At 41.1% G+C, this 24,337-nt stretch overlaps 1 long non-coding RNA gene across 2 annotated transcripts; it reads right to left on the bottom strand.

The window, feature by feature from the left end:
• Positions 1 to 3,436: 3,436 nt before the first annotated feature.
• Positions 3,437 to 22,744, bottom strand: LOC137854229 (uncharacterized). 2 transcript variants are annotated; one of them, XR_011095030.1, is made up of 3 exons: positions 21,104 to 22,744; positions 16,137 to 19,978; positions 3,437 to 3,928 (listed from the first exon to the last, which is right to left on the bottom strand). It is a non-coding gene; the product is annotated as an uncharacterized lncRNA (long non-coding RNA). The 2 variants fall into 2 exon arrangements; XR_011095031.1 differs by lacking the exon at positions 3,437 to 3,928 and adding an exon at positions 9,945 to 12,761.
• Positions 22,745 to 24,337: the final 1,593 nt, after the last annotated feature.

Raw genomic sequence — 24,337 nt, 5'->3', positions numbered from 1 at the left:
AATGTAGCAGAAGTTAATTATAAAGATGAAAAATCCACAAAAATGCACCAAAAAAATCAAAGATTTATCTCAAAAAAACCTTCATAATCTTAAAATTCTAAAGCAAAATTTCAGAATACAAATACTCTCTTCCTATGCAAAATTTGTTATATATATCTTTGAATGAAACTATGTTTTGTAAGACTGCCTTGTAGAAAGAACTTACTCTGATAATAATAATATACTGCATGAACTATACAGAGGAGAAAATAACCAAGGCAGAGTTGTAGTCATGTGAGACTGTTTCAGATGGGCCTGAGTAGATTAAACTGAAGGTTGGTCATTTTGACATTGAGTGCATTTTAATTCAACAGCATATTCATTAGAAACTGCCTTCCATTCATCCTCTCCTGAATAACCAAGATTGAGCACAATGTCATGTTTGCAAGTATTTTGTGCAAATGAAGTATAGGATATAATGCCTTTTGTTGATTAGCAGTTTTCAGTCAGTACAGAACTTGAATGTTCATTAGGCATTTGAATAGTCAGCTTGCAGAATACAAACACAGTGGGATCGCAGTCACAAAGTATTAACGTAATAGATATATAACTCCATGCAGCTCAGTATATCAGTAAAAGAGGAAGCAAAAGCTAAAAATGATTTTTCTTTTTAGATGCCTATGGAGATAGTGAACAAAGGTATAGGTGGCAGCTAGCTCCCAGAACTGATTCCACTAGAAGCAGCAGTGTTTACATCCACAGTAGATGCAGAGTATGTTCCAGTGTAAGCACCAACAAGAGAGATGCCAACCCAAAATCCTGTATACAAGCACACATAATATCAGAGCAGGTGAAGTCCCACAACCAATCAGAACTGCAGAGTTTATGGGAAACATGGACTTGGCACACAGTAGCAAGTCTAGAGTTTAGCTGTGAGGGTGTATCCAGATCCAGGGTTTTGGTTCAAAAGTCATCTCTTCTTTACAAGAGTGATACCATGCATATGCTTTAAATGAATATGGTATTTAGTATCTCTGAAGAGGAGCTGAAGTGACATGAGCCAAATCCCAGCAAAAGCAGCATTTTTGAGATATAATTGAAGCCAAGGGTCTCTGTCATGTATTAGAAGATTATAGTTTATTAGGGCCTACATAATTTAAGAAAATGTAAATTAAAATTGAAAGCTTGTAAAATTATGTACATCTTTACTATTTCTCAATAAATACACTTGGAAATGTTATTTTCTGCACTATATTATGTTGTAAGATGTTTAGTTTGTGGTTGAAATCCTCAGTACATGATACCTCTTATGGGAACTGAATGTGACTTTGAACTCTTAAGTATGTCCATGATATCTCAGTGATCCATGTAAGGAACAACTCCATGACCTTGTGGTCTGGTAAAGACTGGCTTCTCTGTGTGCTGTTTGCAAGGTACAGCCTTTGTGGGGAACTGAAGTTTCCTTACCAAGACCAGTAGATGTTTTGTTCCAGATTGCAGCCTGAGAGACAATGTGTTGTGTTTTTTTTTTTTTTTGTGATAGCCTGGGGACAAAATACAGTACCAGTGTGAAAGCCTAGACATATAACACATTAATTTAAATTCACTTACCAAGTCACTTACTAGTGCTATGCTAATATCCTTCTTATGGACCACTACTTCCAAAGCATGGGCTGTATGGGAGATGGACTGAGCTACTGAGGAGCAAGTGGCCATTCCAGTCAAAGCTGAGCTTCGTGAAACTTTGTATGTGTCTTTGAGAGTGGTGCTTCATGTCAGGTGCTGGCCTTGGCTTGCAGGATGCAGTGCCGCTGCAGTCTGCTTGCACAGGCTTTAAGGCAGTCACTTCAAAAGCAGGGCTGCAAGATTATCAGCACACATAGATGTGACGTTACAGTCTTGGAAACAACATCGCAAGTGGCAGATCCTCAGTAACCACAGTGCTTCAACCACAAGAGGCAGACCACAAACAGATTTTTTTTCCCAGGAGTTAGATTAAAGCATTTCTGTTACACAGACAACTGTTTTCTGTGTAAAGATTCCCAAGTGATGACAAAGACACTGTTTTCTCTGATAAACTGTTCCTTTGTTTAATTTTAATGGCTATGGTCTCTCAGTGTCTATTAGTAGACAGGGTAAAAGTTATGTGTTATTTGCAACATTATATAGATGACTGTGGCTATCTGGACATTGCACAATACAGAAAATGCTTATTGACAAATAAAAACCTTATAAAAATGTGCATATTTTCAAGTGAATTAAAAATATGTAATACATTTCTTCATGTTTACTGGTTACACTGGAATGTAATATGCATCTGTGGGTACGTGGTACTTTTGCCTTCAACTCCAATTTGAGGAACCAAGAGGAAGATGCATCAAAAATAGAGTGGACAAAACATTAATAAGACCCATCTACTGAGCAGACTGATACACTGTTAACAGTAGATTTAACATTTCATCTCTCAGATGGCTTTAGATGTAACTCTGGAGAAGAGAAATAAATATTCAGTACCACTTTAGAAGACTGAGTGACTAAAAATTGTGGGAGATTTCAGAACTTTTCCCTTTAAAACATCAGAATAAAAAAAAAAATAGATATTTGGGGCTTCAACATTAACAGTTTCTGTCTAGATTATAGCACAGCATTAGCCTCATTTCTCATTGTTCTGAAACTCATTGTTCTCCATGACTGTAAATAGGTCCTGCACATGATAATTTGCAGCACTGAACCAAAGTAAAAATATTATACTGAGAAAAAGCATGGATGGAGAAATAACTTTTCCTCATTTGGGTGCAGAAATATTCCTCACAGTGAATAATGTAATAGGTATCCATTATCTATAGTGAATCTCCAAGGAAAACTAAGCAGAAATTCAGATTGGAATTATTTGCTATGTGTTCTTTCCATTGTTTGCTGATGCATATTATTGCTAGGGCATGCACATTTACAGATGACTTGTTTGATCCTTTTTCTCTTTTCCAAACAAATAATGGATTCTGAAACATTTTGCAAGTGTTTATAAATTGGAGGGATTTTTTTCAGTTGCCAAAAGCCCAGTCAATAGGAGAAATGATGACACTCAAAGCATCTCAATAGTTTATTTTTGCCTGTTATTTTCTCTACAAGTTTCAAGACTTGATTTTCCAAAGATTGAGACTCTGATGTGAAACCACCAATGAAAATGAAGAGGGATTTTTTTATTTGGTTGGGAAGAACACGGAGAAAGCAACAGCAAGTTTCACAGTTTTATTATTATTATTATTAATGTTGGATGAGCAAAGAAAATCCTTTGTCAAACAAAGCACCATTTCTCAAATTTTGCAGATGAATTAGTCATCAAATATCCATCTAAATTAGAACTTTGCATACGCACTTCAATAAACATGAAGCAAGATTGCAGAGGAGTGTGAAGGACATGGATTTTAAGTGAACTAGATCATATCAAGGAGTCAGGTTGAGAATAGATTTTAATTAGACTTGCTTTTTCTGCTGTGTTCTCAGTGACTGGGAAAATGAAGTACAGCAGAGGAGCAGCAAAAGGAAAATGATTCATTCATGTTTTTGAGGTTACTATACAACCTCCCATGCACCAGGAAGCACATACTTTTTCTACTATATATATTAAAAAAAAAAAGAGAGAGATATTTGGAAAATATTAGAATTTTTTGACTCATTGAAACCAAAATGTGTGCACATACCAACACTGATGAATGGAACATTTCCAGTCCTGTGTAGAGAAAGAGTGAATCAACAACACACTGGATCAGACACAGAAAAAGTATGAACCATTGCAGGAGCCTGGTGACTGTGGATTTCAGATGGGATATCAAGCCTCTGATGTTTTTCCATCTCCTAATATACTTAAATCTTATCTGGGTTAGTATCTTCTTGGTTTCCAGTCTTCTGACTCATAAAGGTTTGGTCCCAATAGTGAACAGGAATGTTTCTGAAAACAGGGGAAAAAATATATTACTTTTTTTTTTTAAGAGGAAAGGAAAGGAAAGGAAAGGAAAGGAAAGGAAAGGAAAGGAAAGGAAAGGAAAAGGAAAGGAAAGGAAAGGAAAGGAAAGGAAAGGAAAGGAAAGGAAAGGAAAGGAAAGGAAAGGAAAGGAAAGGAAAGGAAAGGAAAGGAAAGGAAAGGAAAGGAAAGGAAAGGAAAGGAAAGGAAAGGAAAGGAAAGGAAAGGAAAGGAAAGGAAAGGAAAGGAAAGGAAAGGAAAGGAAAAAGAAAGGAAAGGAAAGGAAAGGTGAAGAAAAAGGAAGAGAAGGAGAATTCAAAAATAAATAAATAAATAAATAAATAAATAAATAAATAAATAAATAAATAAATCTCTTTTCCCAGCTCTAAAGTCAGAATGCCTATTGTGAAGGCTTTTGGAAACAGAAAACCTCCCAGGCAGTATTTAACTACTGAGAAGCTATGGTGAGCTGTTTGGTTGCCTGCAGAGTGGGAACAGGCTCATAAGGCATGGGAAAATACCAGCAAGAAAGAGCATTTTGCCTGTGCAGTGTGGGGATCTCTCCTGTTTCACAGGAAAGACTTATTTGTGTTCTTTGTGCTCTGCACCCACACCCCACACAGCAGCACTGCTCCTCCAGCTGTCTACAAACTCTAGTCCATGGGTTTTCATCTGTTTGCTGCCTTGTTTCTTTGTTTTCACACCTCTCTGTTACCACATTGCTCATACCATAGCTGCTCTTTGCTGTCAGTGAGTGTGTTAGGATCCCAAATCGCCTTGAAAGTGTAGCAGCTCCTTACAGCTTTCACAGAGAAAAGAAAGAGGCTCCCAGTGGTCTTATGCCACATGGGCTACCAAGGTGAGACCCCACAGCTCTGATTCCAGGCCTGTTTGGGATATTGGGGCTATAGGAGAGAGGTGCATGCACAGAACTAGCTGTAGGCAGCATCTTAGCCAGACATGCTGCTCTCCCTTTGATAGGCAGGGCTGCCAACACTTCTGCTTAGATCCAGTACAACTTGTAGGTCTTTTGCAAGAGCAGACCAACAGGAGATGCCATATACTTTCGCAGAGCCCCAGGAAGCAAGGTGAGCAGAGTTGTCTTTCCAGGGTGGGAACAGAAGCACAGAAGTGACCTTATGGGGTTTGTGGAAGAAGCACATGGAATAGATGTGTCTCCTTGTCAGTGGAGCTGAGGGCTGGTGTGTGGAGAATAGCTAGCTGGGTTAACGTGAGGACAGCACGTTCAGTATTGTGGGCCTTCCAGCCACCAAGCCACATGAAGCACCACCTCCTTCCTCCTCCTCCTTCTCTGATTTTGGTGTTCCCTCTGCTGTTTTTCACTCTCATCTGTTCCCTTCTGTTCTGTCTGTGCCATATTTCCTGCCCCATGCTGTCCCTGAGGTGCCCACGCATGGTTGCGGGTCCCAGCCCTCACCTCACAGAGGCCCTGAAGTCCCCTGCCACCACCACAGACACCCACACCCAAATCAGGAGGGCACGGGAGGGATATCTCCCCTGGTAGCTGAGCTGTTTGCTTTGTGTAACCCAAGGGCAGGGTCACCACAATTCACAATCACATGACATCTGCTGCACACAGACATTTAAATAAATTAATTTTCCAGGAAACAGTTAAATGTTATGGTGAAACCTTAGTAACAATCAGGTGCAGTTGATTTAATCCCTTGCTATTGCAACACACTAATGGGCTATAAAGATTATTTTAATTCATATATATATGTATATATTTCTCCTGGAATAAACCATTTATCCAGTGGGAATAGGCAGTGGTGAATGGGGGCTGAAACTGATATCTTCTAAGAATTTTTTTAGCAACAAACAAATACTCTCTTTCACTCATGCAGATTGCTGTCCTGTTGGTGACAGACGTGTATTGCCCTGTGAAACTTGCTTCAGCATGAAAGCTGTTGCTTCTGGTGGCAAAATCACTCCTCTTCCTGTGTGGCCTTCTCTGTGCTTTCTCCTGCTATCTCCACACAGCCCTGGCCTGTCCCCCTTGGACTGTGCTTTGTATACAGAACTGGACATACTGGTCCAGCTGCAAGCCTAGTCCTTCCACACAACTCATTCCTCCTGGCAAGAGCTGAGATAGCAACAATTAAATGCCTTTTCCTTCCTCATCTATCTACAGGGTTTAGCAGGTGTATCCTGGAGGTACATGATCCCATCGCCATTATTCAGGAGCCCTGTTGAGGGAAGGCAAGGTCCTTGCAGATTGTCCCTGTTGCCTTCACCAGCATGGTGATGAGCAATGTCACGCATCTCCTTGCTAAGACAATTCGGTATCTCCCTGCCCCATCAGTCCTCCTTGCTTTTTTTTCTCCTCCAGGTAGACTGTCAGTGAATACCGCTGCCACATGGTTGTGAAGCATCAGTGGGAGATCTCTGCCTTTGTCTCACCAGCATGTCCCCATGAGCTTTCTATAATGCTGTCTTTACAAGAGTGAATCAGCTCCAAATGCTGTCTTTCTCACACGTAAAACTTTTAGTGTTTGGTGTTATGGGACAAACCATGACTGGCACATGCGTTACACTTCTTCAGTCTATGCAAAGGAGAATTTACCAGAAAATCTTAATGACATCTGTGGCTTGCAGTCACGCATACTTAAAGGAATACAAGTTAAAAAATAAAAAGAGGGGGAGACAGGGAGAGACGGGGGGGTACTGGGGGGTGAGGGAAGGAATAGAGCCAAATGCAGGGGACGTCTGCTCAGCTCAAACAGCACATCTACACTGATTTATGAAATGCAATCCTATTCTCAACAATTACCACAGGCCACTGACACTTGAGAGATGATAGAGGTAAGGTGATTACCAAAGCTTAACTTCTCCTGTTACTCACTGGGAACTAAAACAAGTTTGTTTGTTTGTTTGTTTGTTTGTTTGTTTTTTATCAAAAGCAAGTTTGTGCTCAAAATCAATCTGCTTGGTTGCCAAGCCAGAGTCCACGTAGCTGCCTTGCCCCCCATGGCAGGCTGGGAGTGGAGAGAGACAACCTTGCCCAGGTCCCTTCTCAAGGTGGGCACCCATCCTGCTCACCCAACCTCTCATCTTGCCACCACCCCAGTTCCTTTTTTCATTACAGATCTGCTTTTAAATCCTCCTTAGACAAAGCTGGTTCTAGTGGGGTCCTAGCAGGGAAGAACCTATTCACAAGTCTTCAATAAGTCAAGAACCTCTCAGCCCAAGTGGTATTCCTAAAAATCCAAGCAGTTGCCAGTGTTTTTAATTTTTTTTCCCTTTGCCTAAATGTTCAAAGTGATTTTTCTTCTCTGGTTATACTGCAGTTTCTTAAAAGCAGTTTATTTGTAATGGAAAGTCTGAGTCAACCTTCACTCTAATCACCAGGAAAACACAAACGTAAAATGAAACAACAAATCATTTCTCTGACAGTAATGAGGCACTTGCTTAGACATTTATCTATCCTTTTACAGGGCAGTAATTTTATGGTTGAAAAGTCTTGTTTTTAAACTTCGTGTCCGGCAAGAAACTGCCAAACCCTGTCCAAAATCGCCTCGTTTAGCAGATGGTAACATTGTACATAATTAATGCACTCATTTTCGTTTTTAAAAACTAGTAAATGCAGCTTATTTGAATTTCCTCCTGAAAGATGAATTTATTAGCTACAAAACAGAGAACCTGAGCCAACTCTTTCAAGTAGATTGTATCCCATATTTTCCTCATATTCTAACTGTTTTCCTCCAGTATCACCTGGATGAGTCTTCCCTCTCTACAGGAAAATTCAAAGTGGGTTACAAGTTTCTCCTGTTCCTTTTAGTCTTCCATATGTTGTCATGATAAAGGTTTCTTTCCTTCACCTCCAAATAAAGCACAGAGAGGCTGCCACTTGCTTGCTGAAAATGTCTTTAAATTCATCAGCTCTCCCAGACCTAATAAAGTGACATGTTTACAATGTTAAAGGAAATCAGGTGTTTTAATGTTAAATGAAAAAAAAAAAAAACAAAAAAAAACCACAAAAACATATTTATGTAGTGTTATAATAATACCGTTTGCCTGGCGTTTCTCAGTCTATTCATCACACAGCAATCTCCCCACAAGATGCTGTGGAGTCCATGTGCTGGAATGCCATGCAATAATGAGCCCAAATTCAACATAAATAACATATCATGGTGGCTGCCCCCCTTGCTGCTGGCAGCCAAAGCAGTGGGGCACAGGTAGGGAAAGGCATGTGGCAGCATGGAGCTAAGGAAACGCTTGGGATCCTTCCTTTGAAGGACAGTAATCTGTCCTATCCTGGGCAGCCAGTCCCTCAAGATGCTGTCAAAGATCCACCTCAAGTTATAGCTGTGTGGGAGCCCCAGTCTTTCCCTTCCTCTTCACCACGAGTCTTCCTCATCCTCTCTGCCTTCCCTCCTCAAACCCTCACCCCCATTTTGCCCACTAAAACTTGGCCTCTGCCCCCTCATTAATTTCTGTGTAGAATGCTCCTTGCATCTCCTGTGTACGTCAGGTGTAAGCAGGGAAGATGCTGCTTTGTGGATCCTGGAGCAGCACGGAGAAACACTCTGTGCTGCTGGCACCAGGCTGCATGGGGTGGAAAGAGAAACTTGCTGCCATGCTGTGTTCTTGGATGTAACACAGGCATCTACATGCAGAGGCATCCACAACACAGGCAGAGGCAGTGATGTCCCTGCATCAATGGGGTTTTGTAATCACCTAATCTAGACAGTAAATCCAGTGATTAGGTGCGCATTCCTTTGTGAGAAGTGAGGAGGATTCAGTCATTACAGTGGATAAAAGCAGAGACCCTTCTGTAAGCCACACCTGAGAATAGTGAAAGCCATGTTGGAAGTTGTCCTGTGTAATTTATTGGAGGTTTGTACACTGATTTCTGTAGAGTTTGGGTTTTATTGAGGGTTTCTAAACACTCTGAATGGTGATGCATATCCCAGGCTATGGTTTACATGTGGTTTCTCAAGACGGCTCCTACCTCACTGCAGCTGTGCTGAACACCCCCCATTCTGAATGGCAAGAGAAGTATTTTATTTACCTCTTACACGTCGCTTGTTCCCACACTCTGCAATACACCATCAGCCATCACTCACATCATGTTCAGAGAGGCCTGCTTAGAGGTGTTAACAACATGGACCTTCTCATGGTTCATTTACTTACTGCTGGGTCCCAGCAGAAAAGAGCAGTCAGAGTGGGCAGCTAGAGTCTTAACGATTGGTATTTAATGATCAGAAGTTTTCCTTTCTTTTCTTTCCCTTTGTATTAAATTACCTGAAAATGGAAATCCTCCAGTCTCCCAACAAGCCGAAGCCCTTCAAGGGATTCCCACCCTGAGAGATGTGATGCTGAGCAAGCCCAGGAAGAGTGCTTTTAAGAGAGCCACAGCTTGCTTCTTTTCCTACTGTGTGGAAAGGTGCTATTATTTTGTTCTAACACATAGGTCGTTGAAGCATTAAGTGATTTATGCACAGCATGGCTGGACACGAATCACAAATCCCAGACAAACCTCATCTCCCTGCTTGTACCTGCTGTTAAATCAAATGCCTATTCCTCCCTGGCCAAGCCCCCACACAGCTTCTTACTTCCTCAATGAACTTTTCTATTCTGCTCTGTGGGAAGAAGGTGGTGTGCATCTATAATGAAAGCAGGCTGTTTTTAAGGAGTTGCTGAAAAAGTCTTTACTGGTTTTCCATCTGGCAATTCAGCCATTTTCACAGATGTTGGTAGAATTATATATATCTTTAATTGGCAGCCCTCTCCTTCTCCTGCTGAACCGCCATCACACTGTACTCTGTGGTTTTATGTTAGAGCAGAAAACATCCAGAGAACATGTGGCTCCTTACTTCCCTCAGCTGGCTGTCATTGCTGAAGGCTAATCTCAACCTCCCATGTACCTCCACATGTACGTCCACAGCTGACCTCTTGCACCTATAGATGCCAGTTCCTGCATAGAGGCACTCACACTGACAGCTAGGGTTAATGAAGCTTATCTCTGCTGCAAAGACTCTGCAATAGTGATAGATGTAGTGACATAACAGCAGTGATTTCTTTGGTGATTCAATAACACTACAGAATAAAACATCTGGCTATAGAAAGCATCCATTGGACCCTATAACAACAGCTTCTTTTAAATGTTTTTAAGAGGATGAGGGGTGTAAAGAAGTGGTTAACATTGCTAAAGTATATTTCTGAACTAAAAGAGGGTGAACCGCTTTATCTCTAACAATCCTTGATTTCAACAGTGAGATGTACCACAAGGAAAATTTTGTCATGATAAATCATCCCATTATACTCCTAGACTTGTAACTAGAATCCTTTTTTCTTTCCCTTTAAATTTTCTTTCTTAACTGTCACAGTAGTAAGTTCACAATCAGTCTCCGTGACACATTTTTATATGGAGAGGCAACAATTTCACAGCTTTTATCTTCATAGATTTCAGGAAAGCGTAATGAGGAGAAGAAGTCAGAGCTCTTTTCTCACTGTTGGGATTTATTAGAATAGTCAGGAACAAAACAATCGTGTTGATATTTGCTTTGTTAAAAACAAGACCGAATAATAGAGCATGTAGACTCTGGAATCTGATGCTAGCTGACAGCTTCTTTCCTATTTCTCCATCGTTGTACTCAACCCAGGGTTCCTCAAAAGTTTTCAGTGTGTACATTACTTCCCAAATGCAGAGCATTTCTTCTGGTCCAGCTTACATTTGATCACACTTGTCCCCATTCACAGCAGATCTGTGCTATGTATCATTAATGCCTGGTTTGGAAAAGTCATGCTCAGTTACGTATTTTTGGCTTCTTCAGGGTACTAAGGCTGACCAAATAAAATAAAAGCAGACTGTTTTTGTGTGTGTGTGTTTGTGTTTTTGTGTTTTTGTTGTTGTTGTTGTTGTTGTTTGGTTTTTTGTTTTCCTACAGATGTGAGCAGGTGGTTGGAGAACCATCAGCAGTCCCAAACCTCTGGGAATGGCCACTCTCATCTGTTAACCATTCAGCAGGAGCCCACTTACCTACTTGCAGTCATTTCTTCAGATAAACAGATCTCCCCTGAAAAAGACTTTCTGTTTTTGTTTCTTAAAAACCGTTAGCTCATTATATTGTTTGTCCATTGAGAAAGCCATCTCCAATGTGGGACAAAGCCTAGTAACAAGAAAATTGAAAGGTTCAGCGAATAAAACCCAGGTCCATACGTTCTGAGACCTGTACTCCCTCACTAGCTATCTGTGGTCAGCTCCAGCTTTTGTTCAAAGGAGGAAGTCTCCTGCTTTGAGACTCCGTTGATGCTTTCACAAGTGTGAGTCGTTTCAGTCTTTCTTCCAAAGTTTTTCAGGAGAACTTAGGTAGATGCCATGTGTTTTATGAAAAGACATACTAGGCCAACTGTCCATCAAGTACAGCCTCCTGACTCTGACAGGGACCATCACCAGATAGTTCCAGAAAAAAAAAAAAAAAAAAAAAAAGCTTTCAGGAAAGATGTAGAGGCTGTACCCCATCTTGAAAAAGTTTCTTCCAGCAGTCTTTCAGCAGCTACTGGTTTAATAAAGCAGACTGGCAACTAGTATAAATAACTACCTGCACTTACAGAATTGATGGTATTTTTATTTGCCTTGTAAAAATCTAGTCTTTTCTGAAATCAGTCATGCTCTTTCCCTCAAAGCTTTACTTGACAGTCAGAATTACAGGTCAGCTATAACTGTTTTGAAAATGTATCTCTGTTATGAATTTGTTCTCTCAGTTTTATTGGAATTGCCTACACAATATTATAAGGGAAAAATGTGGAATATAGGAAAAGTAAAATAACAACAATTATTGTCTACTTCTGCCAAATGGGCATGGCGTGTCATAAAAGGTTGGTAGTACTTAACACTAACACTGCAACTTTTTCTGGTGTCTTCTTACTCACACCTTTCAATAAGTTAATTACCTTATATACTCTGTAGTGCATGGCTTTGCATTCAGCAAAGATGCCTGGAATAGATGAAGCAACATTTAGATATTTCTCTTTTTCTCCTGTTGTTGATGGAAAATCGCTGTTCATTCAGTATTTTTATTCTTTACTTTTATTCTGACACAGTCTCCAGTTTGTTTTTTACATTTGTGCATTGAAAAAATTATCTTTTTACCTACTTAAATTCTAATCAAACACTTGAGCTATTTCAGGATTGTTGTTTTCCTTTTAAAAACAGTTCTATCAGTTTCCCTCATTTCGTGTTTGTGTTAGGTACTTCCAGTCAGTAGAGGACACTGGATCCAGTGATTTTGACAGAATTTCAGCTGACTATGGCCCTTACACTTGACGTTTGAGGCACACCAGGGGATAACCTTTCCTCAATGGTTGAGCATGTGTGGAGGTTGAGGGATTAAAAAACCATTATGTCTTGGTATTATCCCACCTTTGGGACTAGTCAAACATCTCCTTAGGATGTGGCAATAATGTCTTGGAGGTCATCTGAAGAGAAGATTACACTGCATGGCCCATTTACTGAGAGAGATTACACTGCATGGCCCATTTACTAAGAGGTAGTGAGGGTCTGAGAGTGTTACTCAAGAAAACCTCCTGGAATTGCTGTATCCAAAACCGATGATCATCCAATAAACTGAGATCACACGTGTATCATTACAGAAGTGTCAGCTCCATAGCATACTATCTACAGTTAAGTTTTCTTGGAGTTGTATAAGCAGTCTTGTGATTTGCTTGAGAGATGAGGGGAGACATGTGCACTGTAACATTTGGCCTCAGCCGGAAGACGATGACTTCAGTGGTGGCAGACAATCCAATAAGTACATTTGTTGTTACAGTACGCCTCTCAGCCAGGGAAACGCTTCTGCTGTAAGCCAAATTTATGTCTCAGATGAATCACATAATTTATCAGCAAAGCAGACCAGACCTATTGTTGCCTATAGAAGTGAAAGAAAGAGCCTTCAGAGATGACAGGAGCGTGGTCCAAAGAGTTTGTGCTGCAGTGTGTGGGGCTTTTCCAGCTCTCAGCTTGTTGGAAAAGGCGGAGATAAATGGTTAGATTGGGATCTCTGTAACTTTATCACCCCATGCTTAACAAGACAATGAACTGGCCATAGATATGTTCCCAGGAGACATTCCATAAGATCTCTGGAGCCACGACTGGATTTTCAAAGAAGCCAGAAAAAAATACAGTATTTTCACTGAATGAGTTTCCTTTCTATTGATGTTACAGCATACTGAGACAGGGTAATTCAGATATCTGCACTTTCCTTCACTTAAAAAAAGAAACAGCATTCCTCATGCTCTTCTTTGTAGAGAGGCTTAATAGCAAAACAAGTTGCCAGCAACCTTAAGCAAGCTGTGGTCCTTCTCTTATATGCCTGTTTCAGTGTCACAAATATTCTGTATCGGTTTATTCTAGAAGAAACAAGTGAAACAGAGCTGGTGGGCCAATCTCATAGGTATCTGATACCCTTAAATTCCTTGGACCACAGCCATTTAAATAGTAGGCTTAGTCATAGCATTATTCACAGTAGTTGTCGGTCTCTAAAAGACTTTGCCAGTGCTATTACATCTTTCAACATACTTCAGTTCAATTGATGGAGAGCATCTGCTGTGCTGAGGAGAGATGTGAGGCTAGATATATTCATTTCTTTTCTGAAAAATAGAGTACTACTGAATGCCTCTCTTCTCTAAAGAGAGGAAACTAACTGTAGTCTATCTGTGTTATTTATTCTAACTACAGTGACTTCTGTAAGTCTTTTCTGCTACACAGCATCTCAGTAAAACTGGTGGAAAGAACATCAAACTGACATGGACTGCAGTGTTGCAATATCAAATTATCCAGTTTATTCTAGGAGCTAATTTAAACTTACTGGTAATAGAAGAAACCTACATGTTCAAAAACGTATGATACAATTTGTGTACTTAGGAGCTAACAAGCTTTTCTACAATTCCCTCCATGGAAGACATCTATACAAGTTTGGGATGATATCCATTGATCCTTTTGGCTACACTCCTATTCAGCCCCTGACACAAAGAGCAAGCAGGTTACAGCTTTTCATTTTGGAAGTAGAATTGATTTTAATAAAACAATGTTTTGGCAAAAGACTTTGTGAAATACTTAGTATCTCAACACCGCCTCTGAGATAAAATAAAATGAAATAAAAAAAAAAAAAACGCCTGGAAGCAGTTAATAACGCACCTATTGACTTTCTGTGCAGAGTAGAGTAATCTCAGATGGAGACATATTATTAATGTTGTTCAGAAAATTCTCTTTCTCAAATCTGTGGAAGAGTCCTGAAATATTTTGGAAGAGAAAAGGAATGAGAAAAAAAAAAAAAAAAAAAGATAAATCAGAGATAAACTCTCTGCTTTTGAAAAAAATAATTCCAGGTAGAAAGAAAAACTTTGCAGAGACTTCATTTTTTTAATTATTATTTTCTATTATTTGTTTGCAGGAGGAGAGAAATTAAACATTTTGGTTTAAGGATTATTTTCTAGCTCTTTTACTGAAAATAATAATAATTATTATTATAATTTATAATTTAATAATGATAATAATGATAGTAATAATAATAATAATAATAATGAGAGACTGCCACAAATGACTTTTATCTCCCAGTCCCACAGCCAGTGTGACTTGGAGGGGTGCCAAGGCTGGGGCAAATCATTTCACCATGGAAGCCTCTGGGCAAGACCAAGGCAGGGCTTCCTCCTCTTCCGCCTCCTTCACTGCATGGCTGAGGACCCTTCTGCCATCACCCTGGCCATCCTTGGGACCAGGAGTAGGCAAGGGAGGAAAAGTGTTTTGAGGCTGGCTGAGGAACAAGAGAAGCTAAGGGCAAAGAAGAAGCTGGGAAGCATGGCTCCTCCTCAGTGACAAACTGGACTAGGTGCACAAAGAGCCCTGGGCATGAAATTGGTCTGGAAGAAGCACAGCACAGAGCTGGGACATGTCAGGGACATGTCAGGGCATGAGATTTGTGTAGCTGTTACTGCAGCAGCACTGGGGGAACAAACTGCTCCTGAGCCACTCTGCTCCTGGGAGGCTGCTGGAAGGCAGTTGCCTTCTCCAGCTGTGGTCTTGTGTTGAGATGAATGCCAGCCTCCCTTTCTGCCTCACATTGAAACTCCCTGGGAAAGCAGGTATTATTTGTCCTACTGGCCAGCCTCTGAAAGCAGAGATAAACCATTACAGGTCACAGATTGTTGTGGTTTAGCCCCGTCAGGCAGCTCAGCACCACCTGGCCACTCACTCGCTCTCCCCAGGTGGGAAAGGTAAAAGTGCAAGAACTCACGGGTTGAGATAAGGACAGCTCACCAGGTAAAGCAAAAGCTGGGTGTGCAAGCACAGCAAACCAAGAAATGCACTGACTACTTCCCATCAGCAGGCAGGTGTCAGCCACCTCCAGGACATCAGGGGTCGTCACATGATGACTTGACATGATGACAAGGAAGACAAATGCCATCGACCCAACATCCCACTTCCTCCTTCTTTCCCCCAGCTGAGCATGGTACCACAAGGTGTGGGACATCCCTTTGGGCAGCCTGGGCCAGCTGTCCTGGCTGTGTCCCCTTCCAGCTCCCGGACACCCCCAGCCTCCTCACTGGCCGGGCAGCACCAGGAGCAGGAGAGGCCTCAGCTCTGTGCAAGCACTGCTCTGCAGCGACTGAAACATGCCTCTGGTATTGCTGCTATTTTCACCACAAATCCAAACCACGTTATTGTGTGAGCCTCTATAAGGAAAATTAACTCCATCCCAGCCAAAATCATGACACAGGTGAATATTGATGTGATTGTTCTTGCCTACACTGTTGAAACCTGTGAATACTTGCAGTATGCTTATCTGTCCAGATTTCCCCTTTTCTCATACAGAGACATCCCAAGAGATATTGCTGTGATTGCTGAAACTGTGATTCTAATTACCTGAAACCTGGAAAGGTTTGGATGTGAATGTGAAAGTTCTGCATCTTAAACTTACCTCTGGTTGTATGCAGCATTCACAACCTGTTTAATTTAGTCTGCCAAATTTTGGTCTGTTTTCCCCAGGCAGCTCTGCTTGTGTGCACCTGCCTTGCACCAGCTTCTTTTCCCCTGCAGCAATGCCCCTGCGTTCAGCTCACTGGCTGAAGGGGATTTCAAGAGCTCTCAGCTTTGGTCTGACCATTATAGGATTGCAGCCACCACATATACCTTGGGGATGCCTGTGTCACCCACATAGAGCTAAGGAGGGCTCACCTGAGCGGATTTTAAAGAGGCTATAGCATCATCTTCTTCTCCAAAGCGCCCCCAATATGTGCTGGAAATCGGCAGAAAGTCGCACACCTTTCCGTGAAGCTGTGGAGATCACTGCCGTCAACCAGAGCTGCTGCTCCCACGCCGAGCAGCTCCGGGGGCCGGCAATTCCCAGCCGAAGCAGCAGGGGTCATCCCACCCTTGAGCTCCACCTGGAAAGCGCTTCTCGGCACTACAGGGACAGCAGCACCTCTCTCCTTCTCCCCTGCCTTCCGACTGCCCGCGATAAACCTGGACTACAAATACGGTTGTGTTTAGACAGGGAAGTGGTGGGAATTTTGTCTGAGTAAAGACAGGAGGATCTGTCCCGGTGGAAAGGCTTTTGAGTGGTTTACAGTATTTGCCTGTAATTGTACACATTCCATGAACAAATCACGTCCACTCATTTATTATCCACACTAAACAACGCCGTAGGTCTGGTACACAGGTGTGTCACTCACCCTGCTTCAGACTAGAGACATCCGCAGTGGAATGTAATTTTTCCACCCAGAGATTAGTCATGTTAATGCAACGTCAGAGGTGACCAGTATGGGGAGACGGGGAGAAAAAGGAATATGGGAGAAAAATAAGCTGAACAAAATGTTCACAGAAACTTGGAATAAAATTACCCAGAACAGGTGCTTGCTTTCTACCATGACATGTGCAAAACTGTGATGGGATTTTGTTCTAAATAATAATTCTTATTTAAAATTTAAGTAATTCTCTAGCCTCTGATAGTTTGATCAAAATGACATGGAAATCAATGGGAGCTTTCCCTGGGCTTTGTATCATGTCATATGTGTCAACTGAATTTATTTGTCACAGGAGTAGTAATGAGGAATAGATTGTTTAAGGCTGGAATACCTAGGGCTTTGCTTCTGGTTAAAGCAGGTTACACATCTAACACATCTGCACTTTCTGTCAACTACCATGCTAAATGCAAAGTGTTTGAGGCCCAGAACCCCACAGGAGCAGAGGTGCAAATTTAGAGGAAGGTAAAGGCTGTGCACACACACACACACACATGTGTTGTGTGCCACTAATCTACGGCTGAGGATTTCACTTCGTACTTGAGTAGGCTGGACTGATGTGGCATGGGCTGAGCCCTAAAGCCCAAACATACCCAACAGAAAGTTAAACCCTTCCTTCCTGACCTTCCACTATGCTTTATAAGGATGCCTTTACCTCTTCGAGTGCATCATTTTATTTCACAGTGAATAGCTAGAAAGAGATCCTCAGTTCCTAATGAGCTTTGCTCAGCCTTAACATTTATTTGCTGCAACAGGCTCTGATGCCTCAGTCCATGCCTGTTCAGCACTTATACAGATAATGTAGCCTGAAACCTTTAATGGATGCCTAAGATTACACCATATCGGCACTCACTCCCTGGCTTGTCTGAAAATTTTTCATGATCTTGGCCAAGAGTTTCCATTCTCTTTAGCCCCCAGAAACATCAGGCAACCCCTGTACAATTTATTGCAGTTTATAGGTTCTCCACATAGATGTCATTTCCAAAATATTCATTTAAAAAATTAGTCATTTACAATAAATGTTACATTTTTACAAGAAAACGCAGTGATTATTTATTAAACATCTGGATTTTTTCAGCACCACTTCATAATGGGGATGAGCCTGAACTGGAACACCTGATCTAAGCCCTATTCTGACTCTTGGAGAAATTCAGATCCAAGTTCTTGAGGGCTGGGACTGTCTTTGTTTCAAGTCTTCTACCGCACTGAACACATTGTTGGCACTTAACAAATAAACAATAGTAATCCAAATCTGGACCAGAAATTAATAGCTGGGGTGTATCTGTACTTCATAAAAAAATGTATACATCTTCCACTTTACCCATACTCCATCAAATGCAATGCCTTCTTTCTTCTGTAACCATGAAAGACTGGGATTCAGCAGCCTCCAGCCCATCACTTGTGGGTCAGTGAGGAAAACCCACTGTTCTACGTGGTCATAAACCAGAAGTGTGAACGCAAGAGCCATAGAGCAGTGATAACTAAAACTAAGGTAGCAATTGCCACAAAGCCCACCTGGGCTAGGGTCTGCCTGGGGTGGGTCACACATGGGTACACCTTGGAGGGAAGAAATTATCTGCATGGCTTTACATGAACCTTGGACCTGGGGTTTAGGACACCTCTTGGAAATGTTCAGATTAGTAAACTAAAAAAAAAAAAAAAAAAAAAGACTGGAAAGCATCTCGCATTGCGCTCCCTCAGGAAAGGAAAATGCCCATCCTTAACAGAGACAGGCCCAAATGCAGCAGTGCAGTAGCATTTATTGTAATGTGTATTGCTTTAGTCCAAAAGCCATAGTATATTTTCCTTAGCATCTGTTTTGGGATATTTTTGCTTCACAGTGGAAATGAAGAACCAGTGAAGGCTTCTGGCAGTTTGCAGAGAACAGAAGGAGAGAACATAGATGGAAAAGCGCTCCAGCAGAGGTGGAGTAATGGCAACTGATATGCAAGGGGAAGTCATAGGAAACAATGCAATCTAACTTGTTCCAGCTGCCTGAGCAATCACAGGGACAGTGCCAGATGTAATATAGCTCTGGTTAGCATGAACAGAAATGTGGGATAGTCTCCAAAAACAAGGACAGGGAGAAGAGAAGAAGCAGCTTGTTTGTGAATAAAAGACTAAATTATTTGGTTGCTAAAATACACGCAAAGGAGGTATCCCCTCCCTTTGCCCCATGTGGAAATCACATTTAATCTGGGGAAAAGACAAAAGGAAAAAAAATTAGTTTGTGGTTGTGCTGAATTCATATGATAAACACTGGAGGCTGTGCTGAATGGTGAGGAGATCTTGGGGAGTGTTATTTTGGTTGTGCAGCAATTCAGTCCAACATTTTAACAAACTACTGCTGCTCTGTTTGAGAAATTAAATTTTTTAAATGTGAATCAACTGGGACGATTCACAACAGGACAGCAGCTCTGAGAATCTCTGTTAGGTGTATGGTATGTTGTTGGTCAGTTCCTCCCATGATTACACTGTAGGTTGGATGGCCTGAGTTACAATGGGACTAACTACCTAAGGTACTTTGAACCCAACCTATATGGGTACAACTAACCTTATTCTGAACTGTCTTGTACTGATATTTAACCTAGCCCCATCTCAGATCACTTTATGATAGATTCAACCATGCCCCTGACTGTTAAGTTAACTGTTCCCCCGGGCCATATAGATGATGAAGGAAACCCAGAAAGATCACATAGATCAGATTGTTTTGTTCATTCCATTGCCTGCCCACGACTGTTCCCTGTTCCAGGAGAACGTGGGGCAATGCATAAAGCAGTCAAGACAGGCAGCATTTTAAGTGCTTCTCCAAAGGTGTTTTGCAAAAGAGTCCTCCTTTAAGGAAGGATCATTCTTCCTTAGCTTCCAGCACACATTAAGAAATACCTAGAAGATGTCTTTCCTTTTTTAACTTGCTTCTGTTGTCCTCATGGAAGGAGGATCCAGCTGTCCAATTTGCTTGAAGAAGCAAGCCAATCTGTATAATGCAGTCTGAAGGAAAGGATGCTGTGTGGGCTCTACTAAATTCTAAAGCAACTTGGCAATGTTTGATATTGGTCATTATTGAAGTGAACAAGTAGCAGAAGGTGGGAAGCATTATTCCCATTTTGCAGAAATAAATGAAGACATGGGGAATTCAGACCATTTACTTACTCTGGGGTTTTGGTGCAGCTCCATTCTTCCTCTGACAGAGAAGTCACAGCTCTGAGGAGGGCAGCAGACACTGCACTAATGTGGGCCAGCCATTCATTACCATTCTCAGTTAGGAAAATGAGGCTTTGGAAAAAGGCAAAGAAAAAAAAAATGAAAAAAAAAAAGCTGAAAAGCATAGTTAGTCCTTCAACTTAACAACAAAATGGGCTGCAACAGCAAAATCTCTACTCCATTTGCAGTTTCTGAGCACTGCTGTGGTTGTCTTTCCTGCAAATATGATCAATTATCATACAGTTGTTAACATTTATAGATGTTGCCTCATAATGCAGATGGGACTGTTCCTTCCCCCACAGCCACAGTCTACTTGAGGGATAAAAGCTGCTGCTTTCCTACAATCAGAATTCCATCAGTCTTACGAGTATCAGATCTGCGTTGAGCTCTTGTCACAGAAATGCTTTACATTTATCACCTGGCATGTGCCACCTTTGTGCCCTTTTTCCCAGGGACACCACTTCTGTGGAAATATTAATAAATGACAAATTGCATTTGTGTAATCTTATGAAATGTTTTGACTACTAAAGTTGTTCCATAGCAGTTCATTAAAGGACACATAAAGTATTTAAGTTTACATTTTATAAAAAGATCAGGAATGCTATGGCTGATAGCTTTCTTTCTATTGAGCATCTGTTTCCTATTTTTTTTAACGGCTTACAGCAGTGGTTGGCCAGTTCTGTACTAATAGTTGATCTTAACTGGATCAAAACATTGTAATTTCTTAGCAAAGGTTAGAGAGTGTCCTTCTAACACAGCTTCCTATGGCTGCAACCAGCAATGTCTGTGCATCAACATCTGGTTTCAAAATATTAAAAATGATAAACACTTCCAGATACAATCCATCTGGCCTCCCAAAATTCTACATCTGCATAATTTTGCTTTCCTTTTAAAAACCAAACACAGCCTTAGTTTGGCCCTGTTATACTGCTGAAGAATCCTCCCTCCTTCTAAGTGTGGGGCAAAGCCCATGGTCAAGTTTTGTTGGAAGTGACTACCTCCATCTGGCCAACTGTTGTGTCTAACGTTGGCATTATTAGTAACTGATAAGCAGAAATTCTTCGCCTTGTTAGCGTATGTTATCTAATTAAATCAAAAGGGAGGCTGCAATGAAGAAATCATGATGCATTGAACAAGCAGTGAAGTTTGCATGCTGGCTGCTAGCGGGGTTTTGAAAGCTGTTTGCTCACCACCCACCTGTATCATTTCAGTCACCTCAAAGACAGCATCAAGCCTGCAGGATTCCTGCCCAGTGCAGATGTAGTCACAGTGCATGATTCACTGCTTCGCTCCAATATCTCAGGCTTTCTTGAGAGGCATATGCCTTGGCTGTAACACTCTGCAGACAGGTCTGCAACACTGCAAGGGGCAGAGCACTGGAAGGGGGACCACCCCTCTCCCTTTTGGCCAGAGATACTTCCTGTGAGATGCTGCTGCAGCTGTGGCTAAACAACACTGGATTACTTCCTCTGGCCTCTTTCCCCTTCCTTTTCATTTTCCATGCCAATTTAAGGAGCTCTGTACTGTGGAGTCCCTGACTGCTTTACCCAGATGGGAAGATGATTTGTCTTTTATATGCACAAAGCAATAACAAGACGTTCTTACACAGATAACTGCATGCAGAGTATGAAATGCCACTGATATCATTCACTTTTCATTAATGTTGCTATGTCGTGTTCAACATTATATATATATAAAGGAATAGCGAAATTAATAATAATTTATGGTGGAATTAATAACAACTTAAGGAAATTAATGGAGGTGTGGGAGATAAGTATTCAATGTTCAGTCAAAGTCAGAAGTTCATCTTATCATTTTTGTGTCCCTCAGTGGTCTAATTTGCCACGGAAGAGTATTTTTCCCTCAGCTTTTAAAAAACTGAAAAGGTTCCAGCAAGCTCTGAAAACAGGACACTGAACAGGCCTTTCAACCCCAGCTGGAGTGCTCCAGCCTAAAGCTGAAGAGGTAATCAAGATGGGAATTAATGCTTCTTTCACTCTTCCAAGATTTTACTGGCTCCAATGAGAGCATCTTTATGCTAAAAGCAGGAACAGATGGCATCCTTCAGACCCAGAGAATGTCTCAAAGAAGTCACTGCAAGATCAATACCTTGACTCAGCTCTCAGTTCAGAGATACCTGGTATCCCTGGGTCTGTTGCAAAATACCCCATCAATCAAAAATATACCAAGGATCATGACCACATAGAATGGTTGATAATGGCAGCAATGAGTATGTGAGCCACACAGATAATAATAAGAGTTACAGATATTCGTTTCATTATGGAAAAAAATCCAGTCTAAACTTGTAATTCCATAGGCATGCTCATTAGATGGACATATCTAAATTCAGCTTTAGACCAACTTCCCTGCTTAGACCAGAGACAGCAAACACCACCTGAACACTGTACCTAATCTCTCACAACTGATGTGGCTGTTGTTAATATTTCCTGTATTTATGATGGCTTACCAGGTGCTGAGGAATGAAAGCACAATTAGACCTTACAGAAACCTGAGTAAAGCAAAGATCTATGATGGCACTAGTTATATATGCTGTTGTTGTTGTCTCTTACATGTGGCTCATCTGGTGGTATGTGTCACGCGCATCAGCCAGAAGGTGTCTTAATAAGTTAGGGAATGACAAATCAATGCCAAGAAAACGTAGCAAACTACTAGCAGTCAGCATCAAACAGCCTCCCATTCACCCACAGCAGCCACTAGAAATCCAAGGCAGAGAAAGCAACTCTTTCCTTTCTTGACCAAGATCACACAGAATCACAGAATCACAGAATTTCTAGGTTGGAAGAGACCTCAAGATCATCGAGTCCAACCTCTGACCTAACACTAACAGTCCCCACTAAACCATATCCCTAAGTTCTCCTTTTTCACTGTTCACAACTGACATTTTCTTCATATTTCTTCCATGTTTTAAAAGAAATCTGAGCAAAGCTTACCTTCATTCTGTGAGCTGTGATAGGAAGTCAAAATACAGTTTGTTCATTGGTAAAAGAAATGAGGAAAACACAACTGTTGTTTTGCATTTCTTAAAGACCATGAACAGACAAAGTCACAAAAGACAAACAACTCAACAGTATCCCTTTCCCCAAAGGATCTTAATTAATTTGATCATTTGGTAACCACACAATTTGATAATTTGCTAACCATTCATCATTCTCAGGTGGCAAGTAACAACATCATATGAATCACAACCAACACGTTTTTAAATTTTAGGCTTCAAAGTCTCTCTTTCATTCTTTCCTCCCCTACTTACTTTTATCTCCCCCAACTTATTTCATCTTCCCTTTTCTCAGAAAGAAAATTTTCCTCCATTACAAAGCCAAAAGTTTTACAGTGATAGGGGCAAATGGCTAGATGGAGGTGGTCATCACCCTTTTATTTCCCATCATCAGTGTTTCAACTGAATAAAAAGAGCTCTGAAGCTTAATTTGTTTAAAATTGCCTGTAAAGAAAATCAGAACCAAATTATGCTTTCTGTTTTCTTAGAAGGAGGGATTAGATACACCATATGCTCTTAGCCTGGGAGTTCTGCTTCTAAACACCTGCTATCCTGTGCCATTCCTGCTGCCTGGAGGTGCATAGGGCACCACTGCCTCTGGAGTGGCTGGGCAGCCATTTCAGTGCAATGGAAACTTTTTATTCTGTGGGCACAAGGGTTTGGCATGGAGTGAGATGGCCACCGTCAGCCCTGCCAGGAAAGGGATGCTAAGAGTCCCTAAAAGGTAGACAATAACAGCTGAAATGGGACAAGGCTGAGAGGCTACTCAGGGTGCAGGACTGAAAAGAAACTAGAATGTTAATTTTATCTTTGGCTTGAGGGTGCAGGGTCTGTTTTCTCAGGCAGAGAGCAAAGTTTTCACCCTCTAATTCCTGAGAAATTACATTGCAGCAGTGAAGCAATTCTTGACCTTGCTTTAAGGTACTGTTGTTCATCGGAAAGAAAGGATTTAGAGGAGGCATTTGGGGAATCCTAATACTTTTATCTGTTTTAAAAGATAGGCAAAAATTTGAAGAAAAAAAAATAATAATAGATAAAATTGAATAATATAGTCTTACTGCTAAAATCTGCCTTACAGATAACCTGAAGTATTTGGTACCATCTCAGCTAAACATGATCGACCTGCACAGAGGTGTATGCCCTGTGTTGAGACAGAAAGAGTACTGCCTTGGGGAATTTCTATCAATTTTGCCTATGTAGACACTCAGATAAAACTGAATTCATTACAGATTAAATTTGGCCACCTTTGTGGTGATGATTTTTTCTGGTGAATACATTTGCTACCATCTGTATTCACTGAGAAAGGGACATAAGAACAATATTAGATATATTATTTGATAGTGAATAAATAATGGCATAGCATGTTTGATTATTGGAAACAGGAGTCTGACAATTATTCACTGAATCAGGACAGTGAA

The sequence above is a fragment of the Anas acuta genome, chromosome 3 (assembly GCF_963932015.1).
Source record: "Anas acuta chromosome 3, bAnaAcu1.1, whole genome shotgun sequence".
Lineage (NCBI taxonomy): Eukaryota > Metazoa > Chordata > Aves > Anseriformes > Anatidae > Anas > Anas acuta.
The sequence above is the reverse complement of the archived record's forward strand: the minus strand, read 5'-3'. Positions and strand labels throughout refer to the sequence as shown.